Below are 17721 nucleotides of genomic sequence, written 5' to 3'. Positions count from 1 at the left end.
AGCACTTTGCCAGGCATGCAAGGGATGGTCCAGGCTCTAATATCCAGATGGAAATTGTTAATGGAGGAAAAAATGTCTGCTTCTGGAAATTAGATGTCAGGCTCTGTTCTGCCAAGGGCATGAGATTCAAAAGAAGAAACTCCATCTTTGGAGCTAATGGGAAAGGTTACTGTGACAGTTACTGGACTCAAACCTCATAAAGTGATCAGAAGGATCAGTGGTCTGAATGTTCTTCATGTTTGTTCTACTCAACACTAAAGACAGGAAACATCCATATCTCTAGAGTCCAACACAGGGATCCCAGTGCAAGTTATATGACAGGATATCGGGCAGAAAGTGTTAGTGCAGAGGATGAGTGACAAGTTAGAGATGTCCTGCCAAGGTGCTTCTTCCCACCAACATGCACACACACACACACACACACACACACACACACACACACACACTCACACACACATTACAATGACCGTTGATCTATCTCAGGGTAGGCTCACGGAATTATATATACGGACAGATAACTTCTAATTTCGAAGAGAAGCCACCGAGAATCCAGGAAGTTAACCAAGATAGCAGAGGTCTCTCAACCTAGGGTTCCTTCTACATTGCACCATTTTCAGGTTTCTATTTATAAATATTTCACTGTCATAATGAAGAGAAATCCAAGAGTTTGAAGCTTTGATTATATGAATTAAACTTTAATTATATCAATAAAATTGACACAATCTCATAATCACTTACGTGTAATGGATAAAGCTAAAGAATTTTGAAACCCACCTATGCAAATACACACATAGTAAGTCTCTCCTTCCTACCCTTGAGGACAATCTTTTGTAGCACTTTCCTTTACTTTTTATAAAATGTACCATATGCACTGCAAGATGATCCAATACTTATTAGTACATAGAAATCAACTATATCCTTTTCAGTTTTATATTACTGCACAGGCATGGACCTGCTATTGCCCACTCATCCATTCTAACAACCATGAACAGAGATGGTTTAAAACAGCGCTACAAAGTAAGTCTTTACCACAGGCACACATACTTCAGCACACCACTGACCCTGCCATATAATGAGACTCCTAGAGATAAACGAGATGGGGGATGAGCTGTAAGCATTTCCCAGGCTGCCATGGGATCAACATGGTCTTGGTGCCTCCTCATCTCTTGGAGGTTTCTCCTGACAAACTTGTTCTTAGCAAAGTGGAAATGAGAGAAAATATTTTCTTGATTAAATAATGCCACATTCACAAACACAGATGGGTATTGAAAATCATGCTAGAAGTGCCATAAGCTTGTGTACAAAGAAAAGAATTTGATTCGTGCCCTTCGTTCTACCTCAAAATATAAGCCTTATATTCCTACAACAGAATCTAAGTGCCGTGAGAGAAGCACTCCTTTGATAAAAGTCCCAGGGCTGTAAGAAGGTTCCTGTGAAGTGGAAATGCCCAGTTGCAGAAGAGAGACACAGAAAGCGAAGGATCACAGAGGCAAAATACTAGTCTGAACTAAGAAGAATTACAGGACGTCAAAAACAGACTCACCATCAAGAGGAAGGATACAAGCAGGCAGTGGGTCTTGAGAGGTAGGGTCTGCACATGACAGTGGGTTGATCCAGAGCATAACTGACAGAGGGCATGATAGGTGGTGTGTGGAATGTTGTGCTTAAGAGTCACAGTGAGTTGGATGATTGTCCTAGTGCCTTCTGTCTTACTATGATAAAATATCTCGACAAAAAGAGACTTGGGGGAGAAAGGGTTTGTTTTCACTAACAATTCTAGGTTAAAATCCATCCTTGTGGCAAAGTCTTAGTAGCAAGGGCTTGAGACAGTTGGCCATGTCTCATTCACAGCCAAGAACAGACAAATGGATTTGTGTGTGCTCAGTTGCGCATTGGCTTGACTGTGCTCAGTGCAACCTCTTGACTTACATAGTTCAGTAGCCCTTGCCTAGAGAACGTTGCTACCCTTAACGGGACGGATCTTCCTACACAATTAATTTCATTAAAGCACTCCCCTAAAGTCACGCTTCCAGGATAAACCAATGGACCCAGTCCCTCACTGGCATGCTGCCCTTCTTGGGTGATTCTGTGTTGTGTCAGGTGACAAGGCTGATGGCACATCACAATGATATTACTTTGCAGGTAAAGGACCCAAAGTCTGGAGAAGTGATGAACATTAGCCCAAGACGACACAGCGACACAGTAAGCTCTGGATATGGACTCTCTCGCTCGGGGTTCCTCAACATTGATTACATAATACTGATTGTGGTAGATTGAATGAGAATGGCTTCTGTAACCTCATGTGGTTCAACACTCACTCACCTATCAGTGGAACTATATGGGAAGGATTTGGAGGTGTGGCCTTGTTGGAGGCAGTATTGCTTCTTACAATGGGCTTTGTAGGTTCCAAAGGACCATACATTTCCCAGTGACCTCCCTCTGCCTTGCAACTGTGGATAAGGTTTTAGCCCTCAGCTACTGCTCCAGCACCATCTCTGTCTGCCTTGCTGCTGGGATTCTCTCCACCATGATGGCCCTGGACTCTAATCCTATGGAACTGTATTCCCCAATAACTCTTCCTTCTATAAATTACCTTGGTTGTGTTGTCCCTTCACAGCAACAGAAAAGCGACTGACTCTGATAAAATATCTACCTGCTGATGTCCTGGCCACACCCCTGTCAGTTTATTTATTTGGATGTAAGGAAATGAGGAGTCCATGCACCTTGCATTTTAAACTGGAAGGTGGTTGACATGTGCAGCCTACCACGGGAATGAATCTCTGGTAAACTATTTCCATCTTCTGTCCCATAGCCTTGGACTCCCCTATTTACCATGCTGGAGCTGCTTCTGCCTGAGACCTGGAGGACAATTTATTAGACCTTCAGAGGGACATGATCATCTGAGACTTCCTAGCACTCTTAATGATACAGCCACACCCACTGGCATCTGCCTCCCTTGAGGGAGACTGCAAGAATTCAGAAACTTATTTTACTGGTTGCCATGGCAATTCTTTGCAGTGTCAGCAGAAATACTCCACAAGACACACAAGCTAGTAGAAGCCTCCCCCAAGTCTTCAGCTCAGAATCTCTCTCAGCCCTAGCCTCAAGCACTGTATTGAGGAGCCTTGACTCTGAAATGCAACAAAATAACCACACACTCTGGGATTCTTTGCTATACCCTCCTCTTCATAGGGCTCAGAAGTGAAACATTGTAACCGCCTATCCAGCTGGAACAGGCATGGGGGCAGATGGAATTGAAAAGTTCTTTCACCACTGATCCTCCTTGTACAGACTCCAAAGCTCCTGGTTTCTGTATCCCTCCAATTGCTAAAGCAACTCTAATCCCCCAGAATCCTGACCAGGTTTGTTCCTAATCTCACTGTTTTCCAAGCTCTCAATTTGAGTTTTATTTAATTCCCTGTGTCGGTATGGACACATGGAGTTCAGGGGATAACCTAAGGTGTCGGCCCATATTCTCCTTCTTCCTTGTTTGAATAAGGTCTCTTTGTTTTTTGCTACTTCACATAGGCTAGATTCTGGGTCTGCTCCAGTCTCTACCTCACATTTTGCCTTTGAAGACCTGGGATTGCAGGAGTGCTACCGAGCCTGAATTTTTACCTGAGTTCTGAGGATGCTGATCCAAGTCCTCATGCAAGTGCTCTATTCATTAACGCAATTCCCCATCCCATAATTCATCTGTAGTCATGTAGATCTTTAAAATATTGAAAAAAAACCTTCCTATCATCTTAAAATTCTTGCCATGTATAGAAAACAGAACAGTCCTACCCTCACTGACAAGCAAAGCCAAGCTATAGCCCAGTAAACCCAGAGCTGTTGGGAGTTAGAACCCAGGTTCCAGTCACAGCTCTGTCAATTGCAAGCTGTGCATATGAAATGTGAAACACTTGCAAGCTGTAAACCTTACACTAGAGAGCTCGTGTCTGGAATAGTTTGTAGTTAAAGAGCCAGCTCACTTTTTTAGACGTGCTAAGCACAGTTTCTGGGTTCTTTTCAAATATAACTCTCCTTTTCAGATGCTACTGCTACCACCATCTTTTGGGGTGTGATTTTTTTATGGAGTGAGGATGGGATATGTACACCTGTTATCAGGTAGGCATTTGCCTGTGCACAGATCCCTGTTCTAAACTGTTCATTTGCTATTGTATGAGGCAATCTTTCTTTCCTGAATCCATCAAGGTCTTGGAACAAAGCAACAGAAATGATTGGGTGACTAATACAAGAAAGTGGATGCAAGCACGGATGGAGATTCAAAATATCAATCAATCAAAGAAAGAAACAAACAACAAAAGTACTGTGAGGAACAGGGGTAGCCAGAAGGATGAACGTAGAGAAACAGGCAGAAATCATGGGAGCACTGGGTCTGCCCACCATGATTCTGGACTACATGGTCCAGTCTCTTTAGAATGCTGCAGCTGTCACTGTCACCCTGAGTATCCTCATGTCCAATCTCTCTCCCTCTTTTGTTACTATTGGTTGAGCTATCATTCTGCTCCTGTGGATTGGATGTGAATGGTAGATGGGCAAACTGTGGAGGGTTCTGCCCCATTGGGAATTGCCAGTCTTTCACACACTGAAAATTTACCCTCAAGAAGATGTGGAGGTACAGGGACTGCTAATACAGTTCAATGGTTAAGAGTACATACTGCTCTTGCAGAGGCCCTGAGTTCATTTCTAGCACCCAATTGTGGTGGCTTACAATGGCCTGTAACCCCTGCTCCAGGGAACTCCCTTCCTCTGGTCTCTGCAGGAACCTATACTCCGGTTCAGAAGCCTACATACACATAATTAAAAATAACTAAATCTCCTTTGTAAAACATATGGAAATAAAATATAAGTGACATTTTCTAGAAAGCAATCTTTTAACTAGTGCTCTTTTTCCTGCTGACAAAGTTTCAGAAGCAATGATTTGTCCTCTTCTACCTCAGAAGTCCTTGTACAACCTACAGGTCCAAACCCAGTGATTTATGAAATCTGCTGTTTCTCCACATTTAAACACCCTGTCAGGTGAGAACAGTAGGAATAAAGGGATTGTTTCTTCTGAGGGTGATTACTGTTTGCAGACCCCTTTCCTTATTTGACTTTAGTAGATAAAAATAAAAATTCTAGGTGGTGCTGATCTCCGGTGCATAATGCAAGAATAACATTAATGCAAAACACTTTGTTTTGTGTACTGAACACTGGCCACCATACATTGATAATTCAATGCAAAGCACCACATGCTCCTGCATCTAATCTATACCTTTTAGATGTATAGTGCAATTAAACATGAATACTTGCGCAGGAATTTACCCGGCTTCTCATCTAAACCTTTGCCCCATTCCTTCTATCCTTAGAAATGTAAGGTTCTTTAGAATTACCTGTTCTGGCAAGAATTCCCCTTCCAGTTTTCCCCAGCATTTTAACTACTCATTTTGAACACCAGTAGTGTTTTTACAAGTAACTCTATTTAAAGGTCCAGATATTGAAGTTAGAGGTGGATGTGGAGGCACATGCCTTTTAACTCCGAACTCAAGAGACATAGGTAGGTGGATCTGTATGAATTTGAGTCCAGCCTGGTCTTCATAGTGAGATCCAAGCCAAATAGCTACATAGATAAATCCTGTCTCTAAAATCAAACAAAATACTGGAGGACAGAGGAACCTTGAGGGAGATCTGCTTTGGCCTTGTGTAGGACCCTGAGACATAGAAATGACACAGGAGACAGGGCCCTGTCAAATGCCCTCCTAGTCTGTTCTAGATAAGCTTTCCAATTGCCTTGTTTTCTAATACGAAATTTCTTTTAACCTTGTAGTCTTAATTCAAATCTCACAAATCCCCTCTGTACAGAGTCCTGTCATGGTCCGGGCACCACTTTTGTGTTCTTACTACACATCCCTCTCGTTGATATTATCTTTTGGCTGTGTCTTGTATGTAACCAACTCCCATGCCATCCCCATGCCAGGGTAAGATCTTAGCTCTTTGTTGACCTTGTGCTTGTACTCCTGTGACTTTTGCTCACAGCTGCCTCACTGGTCTCTCAGAAGCCCCTACTAAGGACCAGGGGAGTCAGGTGACTTTCTCCAAGCTGGCTTCCTAAAATACTGAACTGCATTATTCCCACTCCTGAGAGGCATCTCACCCCTCTGGGGATGGAGAAAAGGCGTCCATTTGGCCACTCCGGGACAAGAAGAGCAAAACATATACACTGTAGCAACTTTCTCTACCTGGCTGCAGAGGGAAAGCCCACAGGATGAGAAAGGAGGGGCTGGAGAGGCGGGCCTGGGGGCAGGGCCCTTGTCGCCCCAGCCAATGGGCTTTGCAGCATAAGGAGACATGGCTGCCCAGTGGAGGTGCTCTCATACTGTGCAAGGCAGAGACATAGCTCTGAGGCTGCAGCACTTTCACTGATCCTGTATTTGGCTTTGCCAATCCGAGGTACATGCGGGCCACCTTAGCTGGCATGGTCGGTAAGCCACAGCAAAGTCGACTAGGTGGGTTTTCTGGCCATAAAGAGCACTCAACCTTGAATCCGGGCTGCAGGCGGGCCCTCGCTTGGTGCCACGTCCCTATAAGCTTGCTCTTTTGATAGAAGAATGTTGATAATGCATGTTGGCAGGATGCAGGTTCTCCCTGGGCCCGGAATCCCACTCTCAGGTCCCAGGCTGCTGCTGCCTGGCCCTAGCTCTACTCCCTGAAGAGCTCCGGAGCCCTGGGGCTCACAAAGCTATGACTTCTGTGGTTTTTAACCCAGCATCCAGACCTGTCCCCAGGAAAAGCTTCCTCTGGGATGCTGAGACCACAGCAGGTGTTGGTGATCTACACTGGATCCCTGCACCTGCTGTGTGCTGATTCCTCAGGACCTGTTGCCTTGGGTCTGGGGCTCAGATCTGTTACGCAGTCTTCTATGTCCAGCTATCCGGAAGCAAAGGAAGAAACCTTGGAGCGTTTTCCTGGCCAGACTAGGAACACAGACTAACACCGATAGAGAGACCTGGTTATTTATTCATGATTTACTTGGGTGTAGGCCAGACACTATGCTCATCTGTAGGGGCCTAAAAGGAATTCCAGGAGTTCCTGGGGCCTAACAGGAATGACAGAATAAGAGGGATTGCAGTGAGGTGTTATGTTATTCAGTATTTGGTTCCTAGTTGGTAAACCTGTTTCAGAAGGATAAGGCACTGCTTCTTGGGGAAGAGCGTGTTCCTAAGGTTGGTTTTATAGTTTTCAAAAGCCCAAGTGATTCCCAATCTGTCTCCACTTGTGGCCCAAGAGACTCTCAGCTATTCCTCTCACTATGCCTTTGCTGTACCACAGTGGACTTGTTCTGTAAGCATGAGTCTGAATTATACGTTATGTTTTATAAATTTGTTGCCTTGGTCATGAAGTCTTATTGGAGCAAAAGAAAGGAAGATGCAGAACTTAGAATCTCTTATCCTACGATGAAGGATGCTGGGAAATAATTCCAGTTGGTCCAACAGCCACTCTGCTGGTCCTGTGGACAGTGATGGAGGCTGGTATCTACAAGCTAGGAAGCTGTAAACAGCTACATTTTGGGCAACTTGAGTAGCAGGACTCTGGCCAGTTAAGGCTGACTGTAAGGCCCTGTAACCCTGGCTTCTGGGCATGAATTCAGGCAGGGAGACGATGGAGTAAAATTTCTCCAGGAATCTCTGAATGCTCTTATCTCTTTGCCACGAACCTGCACTGGTCTCCTGCACTGTCCCCTGTGTCCCCAGTGCTGCTCTTGCTGCACAGCCCTCTGAGGCTCCTCCACTGGCCTCCTTCACAGCCCCCTACAGGCCACAGCGCTGCCCAACCCTATTCTAAGACATCCAAGTGCTGAGCTGTGGGTCAGAGTCACCCGTGTTCTGCACAACCCCTAGACCCCCAGGCTTGCTGTTGGACTGTGACAGCTACCTGAGCAGCTCACTGAGGTTGGGCATCCTCAGTGGCTCCGAGTCTCACAGCCTGGACCCTGTCCAATGCCTGCCTATCTTCTGCTACCTCTCCATCTCTGAGGACCAAAGGAAGGGGGCGCCTGCGAGGGCTTGGGAGAGGTGCTACAGTGCATATTGATTGGTGGGTGACACTGCAGCAGGCCTACTTGCAGGCCAAGCTGAGCACTTATACTGGAATTCTTTCAGGAGGGGCTCCTTCGGTTCTCTTTGTTTCCAAGTTTCTATTATTATTATTATTATTATCATCATCATCATCATCATCATTGCTGCAAAGTGTCATTCTTGTTGAAATGAATGCCAGTGAAATTTTCTTTTGAATGAACAAAATATCCATAAGAGGGCAGTTGTGATGTGGAAAGAACAGAAAATTCCAAACACTTGTTTAGGTTTCAGATGAGTTTGAAACTCTAGTTTTAAAAGAAAAAAGAGCCAAGCACCAGCAGCTATCAGCCACCATTCCATCTCTTCTCTCACCTGACAGCCTTAGTTACAGTCCAGATGTGAGAACTCTTACATTGGAAGGGTTTCCAAGACCAGTGTGAGCCAGCGGGCTGCCACCTCCCTAAACTATAAGTTTCTAGAATTGAAATTAATGCCCAGAACTTACCTTGATAGGAGTATCTCACAGCCTACTTCATGGTGGTTGTTTACCTTGTTTATGTTTTTTAACAAAGTTCTATATGTTTGGGTATGGGGGAGATCTTGCATTCCAAAGTTTCATTATAGTCTCACTGCCAGCACTCAGTGGGTGTTTAGCTTAGAACCATTTCCTCTGCTCTCTGGAAGCCTTGGGTAGAGTTCAGTTCATAAATGCTTCATTTTTAGCTGTTTTTAGTTGATCTGCACCTCAACTAATATGAAAAAAGATTTAACTTATTTATTATCTTGTGAAAGTATACACTGAGGATACTGTTCAACTGTGTTTATCAAGTATGATGAAAGCAATAGATATATGTTTTTTTATGTTAAATTATCATTGCCATTATTAATTGGCAAAATGAGGAATGTGTTCTTTTCACAGTAATATATGCATTTTGTAACTTCACTTGGTTATTTTATTGGAAATGAGTTAGAAAAACCTTAATTTAAGAGATTGTATGCAATATTTATTTCATTGATTTTTTTACTTCTTTATGTAAACTTTAAAAGTTTGAATGGTTTCTTTACAGAAATCTACCTAGATGCTGTGGAAGTAGTTTGAGGAACACTGTATGCTCTTTTTCTTCTTTTCTTTTTTTGAATGTATAATGGCTGTAGCTTATCCAACTTTAAACAATAAAAGAATGGCCACAGACTCTGCAGTCAGGTCACGTGGAGAATGCTTCTCTCATTTGAGCTTTATATAGAAGCAAGGAAAAAAAGTTTCTTGATTTTACCAGCTCTATTGTGATGTTGAGGCTAAGACAGGTAGCAATAATGCGGAAATGGTCTCAGTGCATTCATTGGGCCTGAACTTACCTTAAATCTTCCTCAACCAAACAAGGACTTCATTAGTGCTTGACAATTTGAATGAGGGATGTGTTCACCAGCAAAAGAGGAAAAGTCTTTTTTACCACTTTTTACATAGCTATGAGGGGAAGAGACCAGGTCTTTGCACTGAAATGTTGGTGGTACACACATATACCTTGTTTAGTGACAGCCCCAAACTTGTACAATAATATTTCAAATGTAAAAAGGCAGGAAGGTCTCAAGATTTCCCAGATGGCAGATGACCAAGCAATCCCTTAGTTTGTATGTAGGTACAGTTGGAGCACTACATGTGCACTCTGGATTACTTTGACAGAAGTAGGGTTTTGAAAATCATGATATATAATATGTTTAATATAATATAACATATTATATAATATAATATATAATATATTTTGAGGAATCAGTTCTCTACAAATTGTGACTGGAAACATTGTACTATACATGTTTGTAGGTTTCCCCCAATAAAGGTTTTTGGAAAAAAATATAAAGCTGGACCTTGCTTGTATTGTCTGTGTGTCTTCCTTAGTGCTCCATCCCAGCAGACTATGGAGTAAAATTTCTCCAGTTATTGCTGAATGCTCTCAGGGAGTTTATCATGTTTGCCATGAACCCTTAGTTCACTGACCCCTGAGTTACAAATGTCCCTGAGAAAATCTGGAGCATTCGCTGGCTTTTCAGACTGGGTTCCCAGGGGATAGAGAATGCCTCCATCCTTTTATACTGTGGATAACACAGTTTTGTTGTTTTCTTGTCTCTGTGTAATGAGCTATAAGTTATTTAACTGTTTCCAAAGTCAGAAGCCCTCCCTCCCTTGTCCTGAAGGCTTCCAGTGCACACGTGTCTGCTTCAGTGGGTAAACTAAACAGAGCACAGGGCATGCATGAGGGGAGCATCTGAGAATGCTACTTCCTAAATATTGACTTTCACCTCAACACAACTTCAAGACTCTCATACCTCATACACACATCTCATATGCACACTATGACACTTTCTGCCTAGGACAACCCTTATCCCCAAGCAGAGGGAAAAAGTTCAGCTACGCCTCAGAATTTGGTCACATAGGAAAGAAGTTCTGAATTTCTTTATGGAGTGTGTTGTCTATAAAGGGTCCTCTTTGCATCGTGTATAGCACTTGGTATCGGTCACCTTGTCTAGGCCAGGCTCCTTGATGACAAATTGCATGTCATTGAGCTAAGTCACCAATTTTTTTCTGACCTCAGTGCTTTTGTTTTCCCATCACAGAGATTGAAAGAGGATTGATTTTTAAAGCATTTGTAGCTCCAGGTGCTTGGGCCTTAGAGAGGAATGAACTTCAGAATGAATGGGTGGGTTCAGGTTGATGTGGACACCATGTTCAAATAAAGGGGCCTACCACTTCTGTTTCCTTGGGGACTGGGGTTCACAAGGTAATCTCTTTATTTTGTGGATATTCCCTAGAATGTACAGACAATGTCCACTGCACAGAGGTTAACGTCAAGGCTGTCACATTGGAGTGACTTGACAGCGTCACCCATGTACTGAATAATAAGGCTGACATCTAAACTCATCCTGTGGACACAGTGGAGGGCAGCAGATGCACTTGGAGTAGGAGTTGGAAGCAGCTGGAGAATCAGTTGTCGGTAGGGATGCATGGGGCTGCTACTGTCTTGCCTTCAAGGTAACTAACAGGCTATGAGCTGGTATGACTGGGACTGGGGAGTTCCCAGGCATCCTTGCTTGCAGGGTTTATGTCATTCTGCTTGTATACACAACCACAGCACCTGCATGCGAGCTGAAAGTGTATTAGACAATCTTGATAATCAAATGATAGTGCCTGAGGGAATTCCTCTCAGCCAAAACCTGTTAAAAAGCTGATGCTCAGTATACATTTGTGGACATCTAAATCTTGCTATGACCGCTTTGACTATGCCAGTGTTTGAGAAAATTCAGAGGAGAACTAGGCCATCGTAGAGTTGGTGCATCCTGCCTGACTCCTCTGACATTTATTCTCATGAATAAACATTGCATACAAAATCCTAAGTGCATAAAGAATAGGGCTGAAGGCTGTAAACACCTGAGTAGAAGATACACCAGGTGTTGCCTACCTCTGTGTGACTTGAGTTTGTTCCTGACACTCTGTGTGTTTAGTGTCCTTCAGTTGTAGGGCTCACTCTGCTGACTCTGAGATGACCCAATGAACCTGTTGTGTGGTAGAGGTGGTGGTGAAGACCTTAATTCCAGCAGTCAGGTATAACAGGCAGGTGAAACTGTGAATTTGGGAGCAGCCTGGTCTCCAGTGTGAGATCCAGCACACCCAGGACTACACAGAGAATCCATCTCAAAAAAGAACAAAATAACCAATCAGCCTTTAAGAACAAAATAACCAATCAGCCCTCTGAGGGGTTAGGGAGAATGTGTAGTTCAAGAAAAGATATCTCCAGAGGTCGCCTGATTCACTGTGCTGTTCTGGGCAGTTGTGGAAATAAAAGAAGGAAGACAGGGCCCTTATCTCTCCTCCTCTCCCTCCCACCACCTCTCTCTCTCTCCCCACAACTTCCAATTCCCCATGCCCAGTCTAGTGGTATCTGGAATAACAGGAAGAAATGTGGCTTTGGATAACTAGGATGTTTCAGAGGAAGCACAAAGAACCAAAGGGCTGCTGGAAAGGAGTGTTCCCTTCAGCTGGCTCTTCATCAACTCTGCCCCCTGGGTTTGGGGGAGCCCCAAGTCCCACTCCTGGTGCCCAAGTTGGGGTAGGACTGGGAGTGGGGATGGCATCCCTGAGCAGCCTACAGATCCTGCCCTGCTGCCCCTCCCCCGCAGCCAGCCAGGCCTCTACCAGGCCAAGTGATGATCCCTGTATGAGTGCTACCATGTGGTGGGACTGATGGTTTGCCCAAAGGGAGCGACATTAAATGCATCCAGCAGCAGACCAACACTTACATCATAACTTCCAGCCAGGACTAAGACCTGGTGTTTGAGATCACCAGTGCCTGGGCAACCTGGAATGTCGGCAGGGCTGCAAGGAAGGAGATAGGGAGGTACATTGCCACACATAGTGGCGAGATTCTTGAGTAGAACAGGGATGGTGACTTCCTGGGTGACAGTAAGATTGACTTCATGGCTGTCAGACTCCATGCAGCCCTGGATAGCCTCTACTCAGATGCCTGGCCGGTGTTTGCTCCAGGCTGTAAGCCACTCTCCACCTTCAGGCACAACAACCTGGGAATAGGTGAGTGTGGCATGAACTCATCTCTGAGGCCCAGCACTTAGGCTAGCAGGGCAGGGACATCAGCTAAGGTATATATCTGTTTCCAGCTATGGTGTGGGCAGGCAGGATGTGTACTATGGAGTTAGAGGTGAGCCTGCCTCCCCAATCTCTGTGGAGGGCCAGGAACTCCATCTTCACACTGGTGCACTACTCTTCTGCCTCCTCCTCCTTTTCTTCAGTCAAAGCATATGCAGAACCCCCAGGTGAGCATTGATCTCCTGCCACCAATGAGGGGTCATAGGCTAACACAGAGGCCACCCACGTAGCCACTACAGGGTTTCTCTAAACTGAGGTAAGAGGGCCTGCATGCATCGTCTGCTTTGAGAGAAAAGTGACAGCAGCCCTGGTGCCCAGTGGACATAACCTTTTCTGCATGGCGGGCGCAGTATGCATCTGTGAGAGGACAGACCAAGATTGTCCTGTCTGTCACATCACTGCCACACAAGCAATCTGAATATTTTTCCAAATTCCATGTCCCTGGACTCCTGTGTCTGCTCCCTAGGGTACAGCCATGGACCTGTAGCAAGGTGCTGGGCAATAATCACCTCAGTGGGGTGGGGAAGGAGAGGCCTGAGTGGCTACGGGTGGGGCAACGTCCAGAGCCTCTGGTTACACTTTGGGAGTGGGCTATACATTTTACTAATGTACAACTCTGATACATCAACAGACCCTTGAATCCGGAAGCAGCTAAGAGAAGCTTTTGTTTAACTTGAAGTGGCCACCAGGACAACCTGACATTCCCTTCTCCCTATCTATGTGACATTAGGTCCCTTCCTCTACAGGGTAAGGTCAGGGAGAAATGCCATCTGTAGCTAGAGGTGCTCTTAGTGATCCCCAGTCCTCTGCTCCTGACCTCCCATCTCCTAACTTGACCCCTTACCTCACACCACCCTTTTCCTGAGTTCCCAACAGATAAGGAGAGGGGACCTAATAAAGTTCTAGGTACATCTTCTGGGATAAAGGAGGATGTCAATCAACAAAGGGCTCACAACTCACCTGTCTCACACAGCTGGGCTGAGAGATCTGAAGGAGGCTTCTCTTTTCCCTCCAACTTTTTGCTTGTCCCTTCATCAAATTTTCTTCAAATTGCTATGGACTTGCCCTTTCCTTTTTTTGTCTTTGTTCTTTTTGCCTATCCCTTCTATTCCCCTTTTCTATCCAGCTGTTACTTGCAGTCCCTGGTTCCTCTTGCCTCTTCTAGCCCAGCTTTGGGCATGTCATCTTCCTGGGAGAGAAGTCTAGAGAACATTTTGATAGCCCCCTTCCCAGGTTCTGATCCTGTAGTGGACAGCCCCTTCCCCACTCCTGCAAAGAGTCAATTCCAATTCCTGATGGAATGTAGTTTTAGATCCAGACAGTTTGAGACTAGAAACTAATAATGGGGTACATAGTGGAAATTAGTAGCGGGGTTCATAAAAGGTTGGAAACCAACCTTTATCTTCTGTGAGCGTTATGCTGAGGGTGCAGCATATCCATATCACTGATCACCTGCCCGAGGGAAGGGGAAGCAGATTGTAGGAAATATCCTGGATCGGGAGAGGTGTGGTTGGGAAGTGTCCCCTCCTCCTCCTTAGCAGTGGCCCACCCCTGACCTCTCTGCACCTAGCTGAACCACTATTGAATCCTGATTATCCAGAAATCATTATGCTCTGTCTTCCCCACTGCCTGAGGAGAGAGCTCAGCTTCTTGGTGATGGGTTACGCCAGGGCAAAGCAGGGTTGGGGTGCAGTGGAGCCTCTTCCAAGAATCAGGCATTGTGAGAGGTCTAGCACCCTTTGTGCTCCTCTTGCTCATTTATGTCAGTCAGCAGCCTCCTACCCTCCTGGTTCTGCTGGCTGGGCCAGGAGCAGGTGGGAGACCAGGAGGCCAGCAGATGCTTGTATGTAATAGGGAGGGAATACTCTGAGCTCTAGCTCAGGAGTCCCACTCTTCCTGGCTGGAGAAGGGATGTGGGAGGAAGGCAGACGGAGGTCTCTCTCTTTTGCCTCTTGTCAATTACTTTGCCTCTCCTCAGCCTTACTCTCTGGACCACCAGCCTGAGAGGGGAGAAACAGGAGGTCACAGCCCAGAAAACTGGCCTGTGACAGCTTCATTCCTTTCCACCAATGTAAGCCATCTTGAGATGTCTGTAGGAGAAAAACCAAATCAAATGGGAGCCTTGGGTTGCCCATGTGCAGGGGATGGGAGTGGGGTGTGAAGAAGAGATCTCTGTCTGTCAATTCCCTCCCCCTCTGTCTCACTAGGGACTCCACAGATCCAATCCATCCCTGCTAGGTGAGCCTTTCCTAGAAACAAGCACAAACAGGATCTAGAAGGAAAACAAGCACTGAAGGAGGGAGCGAAATGGGCTACCAAGAGAGGAGAGGAAACAAAACATCAATAATGAAAAGGAACAGGTCCTCGTAATTAAATCTTCTATTTTAATAAAGGCATTTATTACCATATATATGTAGCAAAGAACCTGGGATTATATGAAAAATGAATTTTATTAGGTAATTGATGATATAAAAATTAATTTAGAAGGTTTACTATAAATGTAGCATGGCACTCTATGTAGCACACGGTAGGTCTGTGTCTACAGGGAGGGCTCAAATTGGTCTCTCAGGACAAGGCAGGCAGGTGTCAGAGTCTTCGAGGTCAGAGGAGTAGCAGGAACAGGTAGGTAGGTTTGATGCTGGGGCTACTCGTGCCTGACCCCAGGCTCTCTGGCCATTGGCCACAGGGGTCTAAGAGGAGATAGATGGGGGGGAATTTCCTAATACTTGCCCATCCTTGGAAGGAAGGTCTGATTTTCCTGTCAGCAGCACACTCTTCTGCAACAGGGGCATGTGAGCCCTTCCCCTATTCTGGGGGATCAACCTCATGTTGTCCAGGCTCCCATAGTAAGCACCATACCCACCAAGACATCTTGCCAGCTCTCTTTTACCTTAAAGATCATATTTTGGAATGGGGAGGGTGGACACACCTTTAAGCACTTGGGAAGGCAGAAGGCAGAACTTTGTAAATTCAAGACCAATCTGGTCTGTGGAGCTAGTTCAACCACATTCAAGTCTACACAAAGAAACTTTGTCTCAGAAAACAAAAATGAAACAAAAAGATCTTATCTTTTTTATGGTTAGTGAAGGTTTAAAGTCACTTACTGGGTTTAGCTGTTAGGATAAGATAATTCTTTGAAGAGGATCTATGGGCCTTTTTTCTGGTTAAAGCTTTTCTTCTTGATTGTTTTCAAGCATGAGGAACACTTGTTGAATCATGACAACTCATATAACACATGCTTGTAGTCCCAGCACTGGGGAGCGAAGCTAGAAGAAACCCTAGGACTTACCAACTAGCCAGCCTACCCTAAACTTTAAACCCAGGGCCCCAGTAAGAAAGCCTATCTCAAGACAAGGTGGCAAGCACCTAAGAAACAACACTTGAGAATGACTACTGGCACACATGTGAACAGACACATGCATACATATACACACATGTGCAATAGATATTTTTAAACTGATAAAGGTAATTAATAAGTAAAATGTCAAACCCATTTGGGGGGGCATGGAGATGAAATCCTAAACAAAACTTTAGCAAACCAAATCCAAAGGTAATCAAAGTAGGGGGTGAAAGGAGGATTATGAGACCATAATAATTTGGGGGAAAGAAATAAATGACATTCACAGGGCTGGAGACTCAGTTTACTTAAAAGCACCAACTGCTCTCCTAGAGGACCCAGGTTTGACTCCCAACAACTACATGGTGACTCACAACCATTCATAACTCCATTCTGGGGAATGAGACACACCATGCTGGTCCTTGCAGGCACTGAACAGGTATGCTCATATGGTGCTTGCATCACACACACACACACACACACACACACACACACACGCACACACACACACACACACAAGCAAAACACCCATGCACATCTAAAAAAGACATTGAAACCAAGCACTTGTGTTAAGTTTACAAAGGCCTCTCACCTGACCCCAGGTGCGACTGGTTAAGCATCACATAAAAGGGAACCACAGCTTCATTCTGAGACCAATAACAGAAGGTATCCTGCCAGCTCTAACAGTTTCAGCTACACAGAGCACTTACTAGAGCTCTCTCACCAGTGCGACCAAGGGGGGGAAAAAAGGAATGTTCAAATGGACTGGCTATGAAAAAAGCAGTCATCAATCATAGAATAAATTATTCAAGTCTGGACACAAGAAAAGTTGTGGACAAAAGGACAATTTGACAATATCAAACTGCAATTGGGGAAATGGCAAATTGGATATTTCTCCAACTAATCTATAAACTTGTGCAATCCCAAACAAATTCCAACAGGTATGTTTTTGGTGACATGCGGTAAACATACAAAGAAGTGTGTTTAAAAAAAATAGAGAAAATAACCAAGGTGCAAGGGCTAACTCTAGTAAATGTAAAACTTACTGCTTAGAGCAAGAGCAGAGAGGTCAATGGGACATAAGAAATCTAAAACAGGTTAACAAAGTATAAAATAAAAAATAACAAAATTGGCAGAGTGGAGCAAAGGGGAAAGACTTCTGGTGGCACAGGACTGTAATTCCAGCACTCAGGAGGCCAATGCAGGAAAATCACAAGTTCAAGGCTGACTGACCTGGGTACCTTATCATCAAGGGCAAACATATATGAAGGCAAAACACTCATATACATAAAATTTAAAAATACATCCTTTGATGAGGTTGGAGTGATAGCAGTTAAGAGCACTGGTTACCCTTCCAGAGGACCAGAGTTCAATTTCCAACACCCACAGGGCAGCTCACAACTAATGCCAGTTTCCAAGGATCTGGCACAGACATGCAGGCAGAACACCAATGCATATAAAATAAACCTTTAAAAAATCCTTTGGGGGGTTTCTATTGATTAGTTCAAACGTAAAGTGCATGTTTAGCATGCTAGAGGCCTGGGTCATTCCCCAGAGTCTACGAAAACAAACCAAAATATTTTTAGTAAAGCACAGAGAGAAAGCACATCTTAACTCCAAGTGAAAACAACTCAAGTGTCCAAGGGCAGAGTACGTTGTGGTTTCATTCA

At 44.6% G+C, this 17721-nt stretch overlaps 1 pseudogene; it reads left to right on the top strand.

The window, feature by feature from the left end:
- Positions 1–11057: 11057 nt before the first annotated feature.
- Mex3a-ps2 (mex-3 RNA binding family member A, pseudogene 2) lies at positions 11058–13180 on the top strand (annotated as a pseudogene).
- Positions 13181–17721: the final 4541 nt, after the last annotated feature.

Source organism: Rattus norvegicus, chromosome 7 (genome assembly GCF_036323735.1).
Source record: "Rattus norvegicus strain BN/NHsdMcwi chromosome 7, GRCr8, whole genome shotgun sequence".
Taxonomy (NCBI): domain Eukaryota; kingdom Metazoa; phylum Chordata; class Mammalia; order Rodentia; family Muridae; genus Rattus; species Rattus norvegicus.
This window is presented reverse-complemented; position numbering and strand designations above follow the sequence as displayed.